General features: G+C 43.8%; 1 long non-coding RNA gene and 1 other non-coding gene across 3 annotated transcripts in view; one reads left to right on the top strand and one right to left on the bottom strand.

The window, feature by feature from the left end:
* The window catches only part of LOC146189890 (uncharacterized), a 101,697-nt gene that overhangs the window by 7,344 nt on the left and 75,849 nt on the right, over positions 1–18,504 (top strand). The gene's annotated exons all lie outside the window — the stretch shown is intronic.
* On the bottom strand, positions 14,432–14,505 carry TRNAT-GGU (transfer RNA threonine (anticodon GGU)). The gene has a single exon. It is a non-coding gene; the product is annotated as a tRNA-Thr (tRNA).

Here is an 18,504-nt window from a genome sequence, read left to right as displayed (position 1 = left end):
ACAATGTGGAGCAAACTCAGAACATACTTGCCAAGGAAAATACCACGGAATAAGAAGGGGTGCCACTATTATATATTGCCGTTATCAGTTTTATATTCATGTTTACATCCTAATTATTGGGTAGGCGAAGATCAGAAATAGAAACAAAAACCTAATTTTAAAATCTGCCTAGCCAGGCCATTCTAACCCACTCCTGTGAATCCTCCACCGGGAAAGTCATGCCTCAGAGACAATATACGCACATCGTGTTCACATGCCACTCATTACCCGTACGACATGCATTGCATATGTACAGCTTTCTAGATATCCTTTTCAGGGAGCTAGGCTTTTCGCCATGAGGCAAAATGTGTACCCACTAGATAGTGGCGCACGCCTGCTAAGACTGCCATGTCGACATGTGCTTCTTCAGCAAGACAATAACACTTGGACCAGGCTTTGGCTGAGGAGTGAGTCTTTCGCACTCTCGCGCTTTTGTTCAAGAAAGAAAATAAATTGTGCTCTCATGTTAAATGCGGGCAATAACGATGATCTGAAATAAGCGTCCTCGCCACCTAAAAAAAAACCGAGACATATATTTTCTGCTATATTTTTTGCAATATTCCCATCTCTGAGCGAGTGACTGGCTTAGTCAGTAAAATGGTTGGTTTGGTTGGTTTGTGGGGTTTAACGTCCCAAAGCAACTCAGGCTATGAGAGACGCCGTAGTGGAGGACTCCGGTAATTTCGACCACCTGGGGTTCTTTAACGTGAACTGACATCGCACAGCACACGGGCGCCTTGCTTTTCGCCTCCATCGAAAAGCTGCCGCCGAGGCCGGGATTCGATCCCGCGTCCTTGGGAGCAGTAGTCGAGCGCCGTAACCACTGCGCCACCCCGGCGGGGTTTAGTCAGTAAAACATTCGAACTTAATATTAGTAGTAGATAAAAGTTTACCCTTTCAGGAGAGATAGAAATAATTTTTTCTGTTTTCAAGCTGATGTCCTGGCTGTTCGCAAATGGCTATTCGCAAATAATCAAAAGTTCTTTTATAACGTGATGCTCGCGAAAGATCAGAGTGTGGGAATTAGGGAAGCATCAAGCCAATGCGGAAAAGTTCATTGCACTAAATTACTGGCCAATTTAGTTAAGTTGGCTGCAGCTTTTTTTTAGTTGCTAGCTAAAAAGCCACTTCAGCTCGTACATTACAAGTGGATTTCAAATTTCGCCGGTTTCCAGAAGCGAACTCTAAACCTCAGCGCACAGAGTTCCTCTTTAAAATTGGGAACACATTTGACGCATGAAATAGTTATACTCAGACCGGCACACTTACCCATCTTCTGCGTTTACTGCATATACAATGCAGGTCACTTTAGTATTAAGGTAAATTATTGAAAATAGTTGAATAAAATATTGTAATGGTGGTAAAGAGGAGCGTAATAATGCTTACATTTTTTGTGAACATCTTATAGAATGCCTCTTCATCGGTGAGTCATATATAGATGTCAGATGGGGTGCTATGGCCATGTGCTTCAGAAAATAAATGATTACACCTTCTGTACCCAGACAAGCCAGCCGGATTGCAATTCAGCAGGAATCCACATTTCTCCGGCTTACAGGCTAACGCCCCCCTGACACACTGTGCCGCATGGAAGCGGTGCGTAAGAAGGAAGCATTGGCAAGCGATGTCACAGCGCGCTGCGAACACTCGGACTCCTGGCGCCATTTTCGTTGCGGTGGAAGCCTTCGTGCCATGGCAGATTTGAAGCCGTTGAAACGCACCTGGTGGCTGAACTTCTCGGGATGCTGATAATTGGTTCCCTCGAATTGATGAGTTTGGGAGGCAATGGATTACAGGTCCCGCCGATCGCCGCTCGGCGATAATCACCATGCATATGGCTAGTAGCGTCCTGCCCCAGTGCTGATTTTGTTGCGTACAATGCCCTGTAAATTGTGTGCAGTGACGCCTTTTGTTGACCTCACCGACACTTGCCTCGAAGTCATCTCTGCCGCAAAGGGAACTGGCAGCAACACGAAACGGAGAACGAGCGCTGCGCGACCAACTCCATGGCACAACACTGCGTAGCATTGCATGTTTTCAGTACCATGGACTCAAGCACTTTCCGTTAAATTTTCAGGTTTTTACGGGCACTTCTTTATTAGACAGAACAGTTCGCAGAATGATGTGTACAGCTGTGCAGAAAAACAGCTGTCCATACAAGTTCATTACATTAGCGATGCTTGTTGCGGACGCTTTTGTCGTATATTATGAGGAAATCGAAAAACATTCAGGTTTCCCAAAATATCCGGTGCTTATACTTGTATCAGTTCCTTTTTACCTGTGACAGATAGAATATATGTCGCGCTGGAAGTGAATATGATGAGTCTACATTGGGGATTGCGATATTGAAAGTACTGTGTCGTGTTGAGGGTAACGAAACATATAACGGAATATAGAAATTATTCAGAGTAATCATTTCTTCTTGCAAAGGCGTCTACGCAATCCTAGCCGAGCGGCACTGCACATTTACAGAACGCTGAGAAGCATATGTGGGTATTGGGTATACTGAGATAGCAAGTGTGCCCGCAGATAACGCAAAAAAAGCGGTGAATACAATAATGGCGGACGACTTACGGATAAACGGGGCGAAGCTGAGGGGAAAACAATTCGCTAGATTACAATGACGATTTGTTGCAGGCGACGGTCGGCGGCACATAGCAATATTTCGACCTACCTACTCGCGGACGTCTCTAGGGATGCCAAACTGCTATCGCAGAGGTAAAAACAAGCAAACTAAGAGAAAAAAATTCGATATCGAACCTGTGCCACCTTCAGAAAGGCTGCTCAATATAGCAAGTGCTCTGTGGTTGTGCACCGGCTCTACGGGAGTCCCCACTTAGCAGGTGAGCTCTCTAAACCCGAAGAGGCGACATTTTTGCGCTACTCTGCAAGCTTGCTGTCAGGACGAATGCCTCGTGAACACTGGCGACAAATTCGATAGCTGGCGACTTTAAACTTCATCAGAAGTGCTAAATGTCACTGCCATTGCGTGCTATATGCTATCGCACATTGAGAAAGCGAGATAGCCTGCGTGACGTGGTCGCGGCGGATTGAACAGCTGTCTTATATTTTGCGTTTATGTTCTAGGTGGTGATCCTGCAGTTCAATTTGATATAATATCTTGTGTGGATAATGAAATGTGGTCACATTGAAACGTCTGTATTGATACCCAAATTGCTTTATTTTGGCCACTTTATTGCAATGGGCCTGAGCAGGCTAGCGTTATTGAAAATCAGAATGAGAGAAAAAACACAATCCTGCTGTCACCTGCAAATATGTTTTGGGCAGATTCATGGAGCTTGTTGGTTAGGAAACAACGTCGCGGGGTAATGTATATTTCACCGATTCCGATACGAATGCAGATTTATGTTCCACGCCGATGCCTGATAATGTGAATTTTGAGCACTGGGTATATGTTCTTTTTGGATTGCTTAAATGCACATTTGAGTGGTAATTTTTATTTCTGAGGCAGCTTTGAGGTACTGTGACGTACAGGTCTGCGTGCGGTAATAGCTAGGGAAGATTTAAGCTAACCCATAGCGATAACTTGCTCTTAAACTTTTTGTGTACTCGCACCTGGTAGGTAAAATTCCATTAAAAACCATCTTTGTTTTCATCGAAAATAATAAATTATGTGCAAATATCTGATAATACCTATATCAGCATGTTGATTATTTCGTGTACGCGACACGCGTAGCGAAACATCGCTTTAAAAATTGGCCTTTTGGTCAGAATTAGTATTTATGCGCGCACTCCAAATAATGGGGTTAGTTTATGAACAAGTAGAGAATTGAAATATTGCTTGAAACTTCTATAGATATATTGACATAAATATTCAAACGTTGAAATGCGTAGCTGCACTTTCTGCTGGCTTGCACACTGAAAGAATAAATATGACTGCGATAAATGTTTGCGTTTTTCGAAAGCAAATAGCAAAACATACAAGCCTGCAGGGAGGATCTGCGGTTAAACTGGTTGCTATCGTGAAGTCACACAAGCGAAAAATCTACGTTCCAAATGTAATAACCAGAATTTCCCTAAGCTCGAAGTCATATGATGTGAAAACCATTGTTGAATTCCATTTTTGATTCTTATTGAATTTCAAATGTGTTAGGATAAAATGACACAGTAATAATAGACAAATTATGCTTATTTTTTCATTTACATATATTTTTTACGAACTTAGAAATGCCCTCTCCAAAATTAGCATTCCTGATTTGTATTGCACGCATTACCAACGAAACTAGAAAGGCTATTAAAAATGGCAAAGTGGCTTTTTGAGGCAGCAGCCTGGAAATAATCCATTCATATTAGGATATCTGCATGGAGGCCCATCTTCACTGTCACATCTGAAAAAAAAAATTACATTTCACAGTAATTTCTGTGGGAAAAGCAGGAGCGACAATTTATAGATTCACATATGTGACGTTCTCGTAGTCTGTTTTGTTATCAAATTTTATGGTCGTCAGGACAGTAATTATTTTACCACGGTTCTTTGTAGTTACTTTTGGAAAGTGGACCAAAAAGATAGACAATATGTAGAAAATCAAGTGCACTCGTATAGATTGAGACAGCCTGAAAGAGGTGAAACGGAAACCAAGCACAGGCATGAATGTATAAACCCTAATAACTGGAACGGGAAGGCCAGTATTATGTAGACGTGATGGCTGAAGAATTATACAAAGTTGTTTTTCTTTAGCATGTTCAGCCTTATAATTATCCAAAAAGAATAAAATATGTGCTTCCTCTCTGCTGCTCTTTCGGACTCATTTTCGCGTTTCGAACCACGGATATGACTGGAGAGGTATTATTGCGATTAAAAGAAATTTGTATATTGGAGCACGTCAGTGGAGTGCAACAGTGTAGTCAAGGTTTGACCTCAAAGTCCGAGGATCTGTGTCCAACTGCTTCACGCTTTTGAAATTTGGTTAAGCATAGAAATATCCCACGAATGGCGTGCTTATACAGATGTGTAATCTGTGCCCTGAGTGAAATCGGTGTTTTCCAGGGACTAGATGCTCTTTTCAATAATTGTTTACTGCATTCCGCTCGCCTCCAATATTTTAAAATGGCTTTCAAATGATATAGAACACTCCTGAATTATTCTGCAGCTTTAATGCCTAGAAAATATGCAGAACGACTGTTAAGAAGGGTTAATATATTATTCTAGTCTTTAGAAGCTTAATATATATTCCCTTTGCTTAGAGCCCAATGTACCATATGCTGGTACCTTTGATGGATAATATGCTTACAATTCTGCTGAGCTGTCAATCAAAATAAATATAATTTTTATTTTTCTTTTATAGTTCATAGATAGTGACTTGTCTGTACAATCGACGCGTTTCTAATTTGTGAGGTTACCTGAGCGAACTACTTTCGGTTCAGTATTCTGCCGCTCAGTTTATATTCCTTTCCTCTATATCTAAGCCCGTGATTACCGTTTCGACGGTAATACCAAATGTCTACTGTACATCCTGAACCTCTGCAAGGTAAGAAGCTTCTCATTAGGCAAATGGTTTTGCGCTTAGTAACGCTGATTGGGTTCACATCGTTACTAGCCACAGCCGAATTAACTGTAGAGATATTATTATCCAGTCATGCCTTTTCTCAGCCTAGGAAGAACTATTTTCTGTAAGCATACGCCAAGCAATAAATTAAATCTAGGCATATTCAGTACATATTGAGACGTATGAGCCGATGGCATCCTGTTTTCACGCACAATCAAAGATGGACAAACACTATCAGCTAAATACCAAAAATAGTCTCTATTCTTCTGAACTTTAGGTGGCATGTGAAAACTGCTCGTCTTGAGCAAGTAAAATTTCAGTTATATCCTAAGCTGTGGCAGGATGATTTCATAAGTCCACCTTTTGTAGCATAAAGCTAAACTACACGGGTCAGAGCCGAGTGACGCGCGAGTCTTGGCCGCCCGTTATGCGTATGCGCGAGAGCCGCCAGATTTGAAGCGACCAACCAGACGTCTCATGCCTAATCACCATTGAATCGATACTTAAAAATTAATTAATAAACCTTGTGTTCCACCGGCAAGATCGAACCTCCATTCCTTGGATCCCCAGCCCAGCGCTTTACTACTGCGCCACGCCCCGGATTGTGAAACGCTCTTCATAATTCCTCTTGTCTGCAGTGAGAATGATAGCGGGATTACGCGAGTAACTGATACTACGCCTTTCGTTTCCTGTAGACGAATTATAGAACGCCGGTGAACGTTATTGTATTCAATGAATTGGTAGTTATGTTCGACAAGGGGCGCGTGATGTACCGTCACGACAAGACGCTTTCCCAGAGAGACCGCGACAGAGGCGCGGAACACTCAAACTTCCCAGAACGAGAAGAACGCCTAGCGAAAAGACGTCGCCAGGAAGCTCAAAGACGTGCTATGGCCGCCGCTAAACAGAAGCCGGAGGAAAGTGAAGAAGAGGACGAGGAGGGTGAGGAAAGTGATTCCAAGACTCGTCGGTGCACTGAACACACGGTGAAACTCAGTGAAAGTGCAAGCTTAGCACCAAGCATAACCGCAAGTTTACGCTACGTGTGTACAGGCATAGCAGAGCTAAGTCACTGCCAATGTTTCTCTGATAGAGGGCGGCATGCGCTAATGTTGTGATCCTGTGTTGTCAGAAGCATCTTGTTATTCTTCATGAGCAATATTTTTCATAGCATAGTAGTACCTTCGGTTCCCTAATACGGACGTTAGGGCAGCATATGTAAGCGAAATTTCGACTTATTTATAAAAACGTTGGCATTTGAATGCGGTTAATATGAAAAAAATTGAAATAATTATGATTTACAATTTTCGAGCATCTAGTTTAAAAACTCGGCCTCCGGTGTTTACTTCAGGATGTGATCTATTTTCAAGGTTTAGAAAATTGTTTTAACCCTAAAGTTTCAAATGCGTTACGAAAATTATTTTTGGAAGCTAGACTTACGTTATATTTTCTATTTGCGCATAATCTGGGTCGCAGTATATGGCCACGCAGGTAGCTGGAGGACGGTATGTAGTTCCAAGCGCGATTCCGGTCCCATTAGGAAGGGTGCAGTCTAACAGGAAGGTATATGATAGAAAAAACGGAACGGGTTAATAATTTTCACTCAATAATATCAAACGATCTCCTTAGACTGGACCCGTTTGAGCTTGAAGTTTAAAATACATTCAATAGGAGACGAAAAATGTGTTTTCAAATTCGAAAAGAACCTTTATCAACAAGTAGCGTTCGTGAACGAGGAAGCCCATAGGTTCTTCGTAAGTTAGTATTAATTCGGAACTAATACTGTCAAATTTATTCCTGAAGAGAAAAGAAAATGTCATAGAATAAATGTCGTGATGAGGAAGTTAATCTTTGTCTATTTAGTTCTAGGTATAGGGTAGCTATGAATAAAAAAAAATCCTGATATCGAAAAGAGAAGGCTTTATTGCGGCTACTTTTCTTTCCGCTCTCAAAAATTTCAGTTGACTTTGGTGATTTGTTTGTTCCGCCATTACCAAGCGAATACAAAGCTGCGGTTATTGATAAAGTGCGAGGGTGTGGAAACAAGATGCTTTTAACACTTGATGAAGACAAAATTGTAGACGCACAACTTAAAGCGCGACCATACTACGCCTTCTTTTGGTAGGATTCTCTGGTCGTCGTATTCTAGCACTTCAGGGATTGCCTACGCATGTGCTACGCTTGGAACCCGCGGCATCATTGCTGTTGTGTATGACTGTGACCTCTTTTTAAACCCCGTAATCGTCTGCGAGGCCATGGTGCATTTTTTTAATAAAGAAAAGCTGCGTGTGACTTCAACGATCGTGTGTACAAAGAGCGAATTAGACTGCTGTGCTCTGCCCTTCATTTATGCGATGCTGCCGCTATTCAAACTTGCATTAACAAATCATCTGCTGCGCTCCTTTCCTAGATTTCTTGCTATTCCCTGAAAATGTTGCCAGGTGTATCCTTCATGCAGTCATCACATGATTTGGCTGAATGATAGGTGCTTCATGCTTTCAGCATCGACAAAGTTTTCCCTGGCCTTCCATAGGCAAGCCAAATAGCGCTACCGCTAGGGGGCAGTACGATCAGAGTACCAGAACCTAATATAATCAACTTAGCAGCACTTTGGTCATAAAAAGCTTATAGCATTAAAGAAAGCAGTATCGTATATCTTGGAAATAACGCCTAGCTGTGGGGCAGCTTCTGGAAACCAAACAGAGCTTCATGACACCTATCTAAACTGTGAAAAAGATCAATCAGCAGCCGATTTCTCCTGACATTGGCTATCTAATTGATTTGTCTCTTTATAACATTTCACTGGTAACCAGCTCCCTGTGGCATCCTAGCTATCACAATGTAATGAAGAAGCCCACGAGCATCATCTGCACTGCAACCACAAGCGGCGCCATATCTACAGAGGAAAGAACTACTAGCGGATTTTCTTTTCTAATGACGATTTATCCCAACTCTCTAAACGATATTGTTAGCGAAGTCCATAGGGCTAGGCAGCAGATTTACAGGCATCAAATACACAAGCACTGGCGAATGAAGACGCGGCTGGGCTAGCCGACTCGCGAGCGAGTTCTCCGAGCGAAGAAGCCGAACGCGTGCCAGTTTTCAGAGCTCTAGTAAGCAATTAACATTGCGGCATTGCCCCTTCCGGTGGAAAATGAGTGGTACTGATGCTGCGTGGTGAGGTCAAGCAGAACACCTGGGGCGTGAATGTCAAGTTCACATGTAGGACTAAGAAGTAACGAAAGAAAAAAAATTGTGGTTTAACTCTGGTTAACCCTATATTTGAATTTTGATAGCAACGGCGGAAGCTTCTTTTGCCTGCTACATTATTCCCCTATCACGTCCTATCAGTGTAAGGTGCTACATTATTGGGTACACTTAAGCTCATCCTTTAAAAGTGTGACGCGAGAGCGTACTTTACCAGTCAGCTTCTTGTGCTCCTCCTCCTCCTCCTCCTCCTCGGCTGTTTAAGGTCAAGCGTGGCTTCCGCCGAGACCACTCGACGGTTCGAAACCTTACGCGGTATTGCTATCGCAATAAAAGCACATGTTGCTTTACCTAGCGGCTGTGGACGGGCTTTGTTATGCCAATATGTACGACTTCTGTTATTGCCTGCCGTAGGGAGGAACAAACAGTTCCTCGCGGGAACGCTTCGTAGGTGATATCGCTGAGCTTGCGCAGCACTTCGTACGGACCGATGTAGCCGTGCAGAAGTAGGATGCTTCGATGGCAGCGGCGCGGTTTCAGCGTGGTGCTATACTTTCACCGGCCCACGCCACCTTTTTTGAGCTGTGACGTAAAATTGAATCACTGCGTGTTCTAGGAGGAGCTGGCCGCAGTTGCATGGTGGAAGCAGCTATGCTTGAGTTATTCGACGCTGCGGATAACTCGCTGGTGCTTTTACTTATTTTAGACTGTTAGACCGCGTGACTTACGAGCTTGTCCGGTCCACTAAGCGAGCATTACGAGCGGTTGTGTCAGCTGGTGTGCGCTGGGTAAACCCATAAAGTACTAGGTTGTTTTCGCTCCCCCCATAACCCAAAGGGAAGAAAGAAGTTGGAATCCAAAGTAAGCGGGATTGACGAAAAACAGCTGAAACCTCAATTATCGGCGAGGTAAGTTTCAAGACAGTTTATTCTTATTGGCTTATATTTTGGAATAAGTAATGTATACTCTGTATGCCGATGCAACGTAAATAGCATATAGGTACGCAATTACGAAGAGAGCACAAATGTTTTTCTTTTTGAACATTGTTTTTCTATGCGCGTAGAGCAGGTGATATAGAGACAAGTGAAGATGCATTCTGATCGCGATGTCTAGCGGATCTCATGTGAAGGTTCCTAGCTGATGTTTTCAGGTTACTTTATATTGTACATCACTAATCGCATGCGATGTACCCGATGTTATGTTTGTGGGTACATATTAACCACGCAGTTTGCAGCCTGATGGTTGCGAGGTTCGTTCCCTGCCATGCTTCTAATTATGTTGCAAAGCCGCTGCGATAATGCAGCATGATTTGTCAGATATAAAAATGCAGTCAACACATATTACGTTATTCAAAATTTTGCTTAGTACTCTGGGTCCGTATCCATCTCAGCTAGCGCATTGTTTACAAACATGAGAGGCACGGTAATATGCAGCAACATTTTCAAGAAAGCGTTCTTTTCAGCGCCTTGAATATGTAGATAATTTTCTGCAAAATATTCCTTTTTATGGCGCTAAGCCAGTGTCAGAAGTCACATTTGGCGTTTTGGCGTTCTTTACCACTTTTATGAGGAGTTCGAGATAAATCTACAGTATGGACGCCGCCTCTTAAAGCTTACAGCTTTGACCGTGCTCTTTGACCTCAAACATAATAATTGTAATGAAGTGTATTACTTCTTCGATTTTCGGATTTGAAAACAATAAGACTTGTTATTTATTGTTATATTCAGCTGAACAGAAGCCGAGTGAATTTCATGCCTTATGTACAGCATATGTGATGTCCTGCCATATGTGCAGTTGCTGGAGAGGAAGGCAGATACTCCTCCTTCTCTGCTGCTGCAGAGGCTAGCTAAGCGAGCCTGATTATTCAAATGCCCCATACAGTACAACGTTGGCCGTGACGTGAGGACCCCGGTGGGTCCGATGTAGGCAAAGCAGGCCATCTTCGGTGGGCTGGATACGGGTGCTACAATGGGGGCGAACACAGCCTGAAGGGGGTTGCCGAGAGACACTACGATAGGCCCCACTTGGGGCCGATGCAGGCAGTCCATATTCTCCCTGCATTAACAAATGTGCACATCCGGCCCACTTCTCCGGATGGTCCTACTTCGGACAGATTTGTGCCGCCGCTTTTGGTGGTTTTTGCCGTCTGCCTCTGAAATAATGACATAGGACCGATGCGGGTTCTACAGCGGCAGGCTGAACTGCGGCTTGCCCACATTTTTCTTGTACGGGTCAGATGCAGATAATTGATCGTAAGCCCTAGACCGTGTTCTCCCATTGAATATTTTCGGGCATAATTAAGCAACTATTTTATACATGTCTGCCTTTTTTAAACAGTTACAACATGACATCAACAATTGTTTCTTATAATTTATCTAGCGTTATTGACTTGATGCTGCGGTGAAGTTGTGTCTGCAGAACGGTAATACTGGATGGAGTGTTGAAGGCTGTCAACAGCAACCGCTTACGGAAGAACGATTAGCAATTTATATGTTCCAGTACTTTAGTCCAATTTACATGAGCGCAAGAGCTATAGCCATGAACACTTCCTAACCGACTAAAGAAGCTACCTCCTGTTATACAAATCATATATAATACCTATTTGGGGTAATGTATAATACAAATAAAGGATTGGAAGAATGCGTACACAATTTGTAGGCACTCCGGTGTGCTCAGCCCCGCCACAACATTTATTTGACAGCCCTATTTTGGCTAGCGCTATTATTCGCGACAAAAGCCCGCGTTTAAGGCTTTGTGCCACCATTGCACCACCATCACAATTCGCTAGGCTAGTTACTTGCGCTCACGATTTGTTTGGAGTAGTATTTTCGTCAGTTGCACCAAATCGTATTTCTTGCCGCCCCCACGCCTATATTGAACGTGAAAGATTGCACTTTTGGGGCTACCGTGCTATCCCATTGCCTTTCTTTCCGCTGCCGATTCAGCTTTTCAGCTCATAAGAAACATGTACCACGCTTTTATCTACTCATTATTTTAATTCATTATTTATTTATTTCATTGTATAGCGCACCGTACCATACGGAGGCATCAATAGTATAGAATCATTATTTATAGAAATACAGGCAAAATAGAGGTAAATTATTATACTTAATATTCTTAGAACTTAACTGCCGTTCAGAAATGCCGTTCATTCATTTACAGCAATTCATGGCCGCCACAAACCACCGGCCCTATGCAGGTGATCCATATTGAGCATTTTACTGGACGCCGCTGTCTGTTTTGTGGTTACCAAGCTTATCTCAGGACGTGTAAAATTACTCTCACCCGACAATGTCCATTCAAATGCGAAGCCCGGCTCGCGTACCGATGCGAGCACCGCGAAGAAATGAAGACGAGTGATACCTGTTAGAGCCTGAATCACTTAGTGAACCGGTGTTCACGCTATATTAAATATTCGTGTGGCTATATGCGTACCGATATCATAAAGAATAGGGATATTTCTTTATAGAACGTGCTAAAAACTATTGGGAACTTTGGCGGCCTGAATAAAGTGCACTAGGCGAAAGCCTTTGCCGAGCCACTTCGACTGCCAATGACTGCCAACACGGCCTTGCTTTCGTCTAAGGCGAAGCATTGCGCCTACTCAAACGCTTTCGCCCCGCATCTCGCCTCAGACCCAGGAGAAGCCTGGAGATGCCGTTGACACATTGTTTCCTTGATCGTCTGCTATTTGGGGCTGGAGAACGCGCCTTCTTGCGCTTATCCGAACCGCTTGGTGCGGAATCACTGGGCGACTTGGGAGCCATCCAACTCTCTTATTCGACTGCAACGACATGTCTGGCGAAGGAGCGCCATTGCAGAGCGTACTCGCTCCGCCTGCCAGTGCAGTTGACGTCACGGTTGCTATCTGCAGCTGCGCATGCGCTTCGGCGCCGCCACTTGTCGCCGGGGAGAGAGGTGGGTGTGGGCCGGTGCGGAGAAGTGGGCGTAATCACCGAACAGTCACCACGAGCATGAGCGCTTGAAGGCTTTGGCCCGAATATTTCTTCACAAGGTTGCAAATGAAGCCATAAGCAGGCTTTGAAGAACGGTGACAACCTTCAGAACTGCCTACATTTGTAATCGTTTCTGCGGCCCTAACTCTAGTCTGAATATGGAGAGGTTAAAGGCAAAAATGCCAACACTCCTTTCTTTTAACAACTGCGTCGAGCGTTGAACGCCGGCTTTGGTATATCATCTAGTGTCGCTTTTAATATGCGGATGTACGTTTTACATAACAGAAAACACGAAATATTCTCTTGCGATATCTCCACAGCATACGAGGTCATCCTTTTACATTTTTTTCTCGAGCGATGAACTACCGCTCCTTGGAGCCATCTGACTATGGCCGATCATTGAAGTACCAAAAGATTAGCCCACTTCAAAGCAATAACAGTATTTTTGATGGTGATACTGTTGTGACACCCATTTACCAGGTTTAGGAATAAATATCCGACCTCATTGCTGACTGCCGCAGTTCTGTGGAGCTTGATCAAGAAAGACTGAATTAAATACATGCAGCACTGCACTGTGCTACATGCTTGACACAAAATACACGAGAGTAAGTGTGTAGCTTGATAGAAGAGCGCTATTGTAATGATTGAACGGATTTTCATTAGTCACACTGTTAATCAGCACTACTTCCTTGAAGTACTATAAAAAGAGGTGGTGAAAAAAGTAGGAAAAAAGGTCACAGTTGGGGATTGACGGATGCCTGTTGAACGCAGGACAATGCACCCTGTCTGTCAAGAAGATTCTGATCAGTAAAAACATTACTGTGATAGAGCATCCTCCTTAATCACCTGATTTGACTCCATGCGACTTTATTTTCTTTCCTAAAGAGAAATCTTGCTTAAAGGGAAGCCATTTTATCTCAATTTAAGAGGTTCAGGCAAAAACGGAGAATCTCCTGAAGAGCCTTCCAAAAACCTCGTTCTAGAACTGTTACCAGCAGTGGCAGCAGCGAATGCAGAAGTGTGTGAAGCTGAAGGCGACTACTTTGAAGGTGATAATGTAATAGAGAACTGATTCTGTATGTACAATATATTGGACCAGTCTTTTTATTTTTGAGTCACACAGTAGTTTTAGTTACCGCTACTCCTGACCACTACCATCTGTCACTACCGCGTGCGTCAGTACGCGTGTACAGATCACCCTTAGGGATACAGATGGCATCATGTGCCTCTAATATGCCGGAGGATTCGGCAAGCTGGGGACAATCAGCTCATTCCCCGCTAACGTCACGAAGTAGCTGTAGTCGGTTGTGCTATGCTAAATGCCTCAATTTACTGACAAGGATTCAGGGTAGACCAAAAGAAAAAGATGGCTACGCAAAAGAAAGAGCACTGAACAAGAGTTGAGACGGAGCCTCCGTTCGCAAGCCGAGTAAACGTTTCGACAAGGAGATTAGAAGTTTTGTATGTGTCATAGCTTCTAGGCGAGTTGTGGAAGCGAAATGCAATTTCACACACGAGTATTAAACCGCCACCCACATGTCCAATATCGAATACATTTCTGCATGACTACAAACCATTTAGCATGTACAAAATGCGTGGGTTTCAGCCTAGGTACAGTATATTTTGGTAATAAGGGAATGATTACTCAGTATCTATATGAGCAATATCATATGACTACAAAGAAAAGCTAAACAGCTTGCACACAAACTTCATTGTTAAAATTTATTCCTGATCCGGGGTTCGAACCCGGGACCACCGCTTCACCGAAGCGGTAGCTCTGCCAGCTGAGCTAACCAGGAAAGTATGTCAGTTTCTGTGAAAGATGCGTGGCTTTGCTTTGTAGCCATATGGCTTCGCTTGGGAGGAAGGTAATGTGAAATTACTCGTGCTTCAATTACACTTTGGACAAATAAAAGTTTAGTTCACTGTTGAACACTATAGCAGTTGCGAGGAGAACGCTGTACAGCTAAATGCATCACACATATTGCAAGGAACAATGATCGTACCATGACCAGAAAATCCTCATACATGTAGAAAGTATAAAAACACACATGACTTGTGAGCAGAGGTTATACAAGACAGGAAGTAGAAGACATGCACCGTTGGACGAAATAAATAGCGCATAACAATGAACGCGGAGGACATGAGATGGGAAGCCCATTTGGGGTGCCTAGCTACCGTGGTGGAGGACCCGGGTTCATACTCAGCCACAGTGGCCACATTTCAATAGAGGTGAAACAAGAAAGGTACGCATTAAGTGGGCACTGGTGGCACATGTTAGAACACCAGCGTAGTAAAGTAATCCGGAACCCTCTGCTACTGCATTCCTCACAGCACACGAGTCTCTTGAGGACATTGACTCTCGCATTTTGCTATCGAGAAAAGGGTGGCATTAAACTCAATGCGTAAAAGAAAGGAATGAACATGAGACTTATGACTGCTCAGTGGTTATGGTACTGAGCTGCTGACCGGAAAGATGCGGACATGATACCGGTTGCAGCGTTGTCATCTCGAAGGAGGCAAGATAGTAGAGGCTCGTGTGCTGTGCGATCTCAGTGCCCGTTAAAATATCCTAGATGGTCCTAGTGTAGGTCCTAGCCCTACACTACAGTCGCTTTCGGGCGGTTAACCAAAAATGAACTAAACGGGTACTAGGCGCCTTTCAGTAGGTTAAAAAAAAAAGCAATGTGCAAAGTGCAAAAAATGCAATAATGAACATCTGCACTCTGCAGAGGCTGTCATAAAAAACGTAACAAGTAAAACAATTATGCACACGAATAGCCTTTGCGTCTTGCAGAGGGTGTCATTAAAAAATGAAAAGTAAAAAGCAAACACGTAACAAGGAAACAAAAAAATGCACACAATCTGCCCGCTGCAACTTTGCTATGCTGTCAGTAACATGTAAAAAATACATACAGAAAACTGCACTGATGTAACATTTACGATGATCTCAGTACCTCACACTTTACATGAAGGTAAAATGATCCCTCAATGTCTATTTCCAGGAATGGTTTTTTTCATTCAAGCTCTTTTTATATCCAGGACCACACTGCAGCAATTGTGTCAACACGTGAACTTACCTTGGCACTGCAGGACATGACAGTAGGAGCTTGGAACATCTCAGCTGCCAATGAGCACTTAGAGGTGACTATTCCCTCTTCCCTGAGCTGCGCGTACCACTCATCTAGCCTTGTGTCTGGCGCATCATAGCCAATACTGCTTCTGCGCCATAAAACCTACTCATGGGTAATAATCATTTTACTCATTCATGTGGAGTTGCTGCCCCCACATCAATGTAAAGGTTGTGTTAAGCGGGGATTTTATCAGTGAAATTTTCTATATGTATTTTTGCATCTTACTGACAGCATATGGAAGGAAATTCATTAAGACTTAACTAGCTTCGGCTATTGGCCCAACATTTCTGCAATTTGTATATTTATTGAAATAAATGATTGATTGAAAAAAAAATTAAATAACTTGCCTGGCTCTCAAAAAGATGTAACAGATACATAGAAAACCACACTGATATTATACAACACTTATGACGAGGGGGCAGCGGCTCCACACGGATGAGTAAAATTATTACTACCCCCATGAGTTATGTTTTATGGCGCAAACATAATTTCGGCTATGATGCTCCAAACACAGGGTTAGATACTGAGTTGCACGAGTAACTCATGTAATAGAGAATAGTTACCTCGAAAGCGCTCAGTGGCAGCTGCCACCTTCCAGGTTGCTGCTGTCATGCCGTGCAGTGCCAAGGTAGTTTGGCGCGTTAACACCGTTGCAGTGCGGTCCTGCATATAAAAAAAAGCCTGAATGAAAACAAAGTTCCTGAAAATCGATATAGAGGGATCATTTTACCTTCATGTTAGGTGTGAAGTACTGAGATGTGTAGCACGTCTCGTAAGAGAAAAGGTAACGCAAACTTGAAGCAAACATGTTGATCAATGAATGCAGCTGCATCATGTTGCATTACGCAGCTTCGGTGGTGCCAATGGGATTTGTGGTGTCTGCACGTACCTGCCTGCTCTTCGAAACAATTGTTCAGAGTGCTGAGAAACGCGCGGTGAAACGCGACGTCCTGCTGGTTGCGTTGTCCTGCTTATGAGAGAAGCTTCACCCTCCCCTGCCGCCTGCCTACATCTGGGTGGTGGCCCTGGTGGCTTGCTTGGAGGGGTTGGGGCTGGCGCGCTCGGAAGGCTGGGTAGGTCAGGTGGGCTCGAATGGACTGGCTGGGTTGGAGGGGGTATTAGAAGGGTAAAGAGCACATTATCATACAATGTCGAGCGCTGTTGAGTAAGGAAACTGATCATATATCTAAGATTACTACTGACATGTACACAAAGGAGCAGTAACACAAAACAAAGTCACAGTTAGTGAAATAACCACCATTATGTCATCGTACTTATTTTGCATATTGGCCAAACCACCACAAGGCGACTTAATTCCCACTGTAAATGTAAAATGCTTGTACAATGGCAGAGATGAAGGAGAGTTTTGCAGGCACTGTATAACAATTGTTACTGTAGCTTCTTCTGCAGATTAAAGCGGCTAGCTAAAGCCGCCTGAATACTGCCACGCCAACTCAGAAGTTTGTCACGAGCTTCATGTTGCGGCTGCAGCTGCTCCTCCTCCTCATACAGAATCAGCTCCCCTTCGCTGCTCTCGTATGCGTGAAAGCTTCTGCAAGACGTATCTGGTCAGCAGAGCATGCATTGTGTATGTGTAAAATCAATGTTTATTTGGTACAGAGGTACTCTGAAGAAAAGAAATGAGAATAAAAGAGAAGGTACACTATGTGAAATGGCATTTTCAAACTCCAGCATAGGCATTCCTACGCTTGTCTAAACCAAACAAAGCCACAGCGAGGTCAATAATAAAAATGTGTAAACTTTTCACATCAAAAGCTTAAATGGTTCACCTTTCATGAGGTGAGGGTGCCTCGGACTGCGGACCGCTTCTCCCCGGCGCACTGCCCAGCGATATACGGGCAGATACCTCGTTTGATTCTGCAAGAAGGCACAGCGCCGCAGGTTCATTCATTAGCGTCTCGAAATTCATCATATAGGTACATTGCTCAAAGAGAATGTCCTTGAAGTCCCCTATACCCTTGACAAAATGCGGATAAGTATGTTGAAGGCACGTTTAATACGGACCGAACTTGACACGCTCACCCTTGCATCGCCCGAAGTTTCGCCTATTCCTTCTTTCAGCAGCTCACAAAAGGTGCCACGTGTGGAGCCAGACAGATTGAGACTTTCAGGCCAGAGCTGGAGCCTGCGATGTGCTAGAGACCGTGGGGAAACGGCGAGTTCCAAGAGCGGGTGCGGCTCAAGGAAATCCAACATTATGAGCATCCGGCCGCGGGACATCCGTGCGGACCGTGAGCGGACCGCTTGGCTGGGTCTTTCGACGCCATTTCGAATGATTAACAGTTAATGATACCAATTCACGGCCGACAATTTGGCAGGGAAATAAATTCTACATGCGCGTAGTTTGTAACTTTGCTCCCTGTAGGCTAGGTTTTCACGCACATACGCGCGGGCTCTGCATTGCAGTTATGGCTGGGCAAGAGCGACGAAGACCACTGCAGCAGTTCACCTATTTTGCTAGCCCTTCTTGGCTGCCACAATCGTATTCGCTCTTAACGTATTCCTTGGTGTGCCACAAACACAAATACGCGATTATACGGCCGCACAACTTTATTTTCCCCGAAACTTAGTACTTCATATTCGTCCCGTATTTAACATAGAAAATGCTGCACAACCACACTTCACATACCTGCTAATTAGTAC

The sequence above is a fragment of the Amblyomma maculatum genome, chromosome 5, assembly GCF_055883805.1.
Source record: "Amblyomma maculatum isolate TAMU_Amacu chromosome 5, ASM5588380v1, whole genome shotgun sequence".
Taxonomy (NCBI): domain Eukaryota; kingdom Metazoa; phylum Arthropoda; class Arachnida; order Ixodida; family Ixodidae; genus Amblyomma; species Amblyomma maculatum.
Note: the sequence above shows the minus strand (reverse complement) of the source record. Positions and strands in the feature narration are given on the sequence as shown.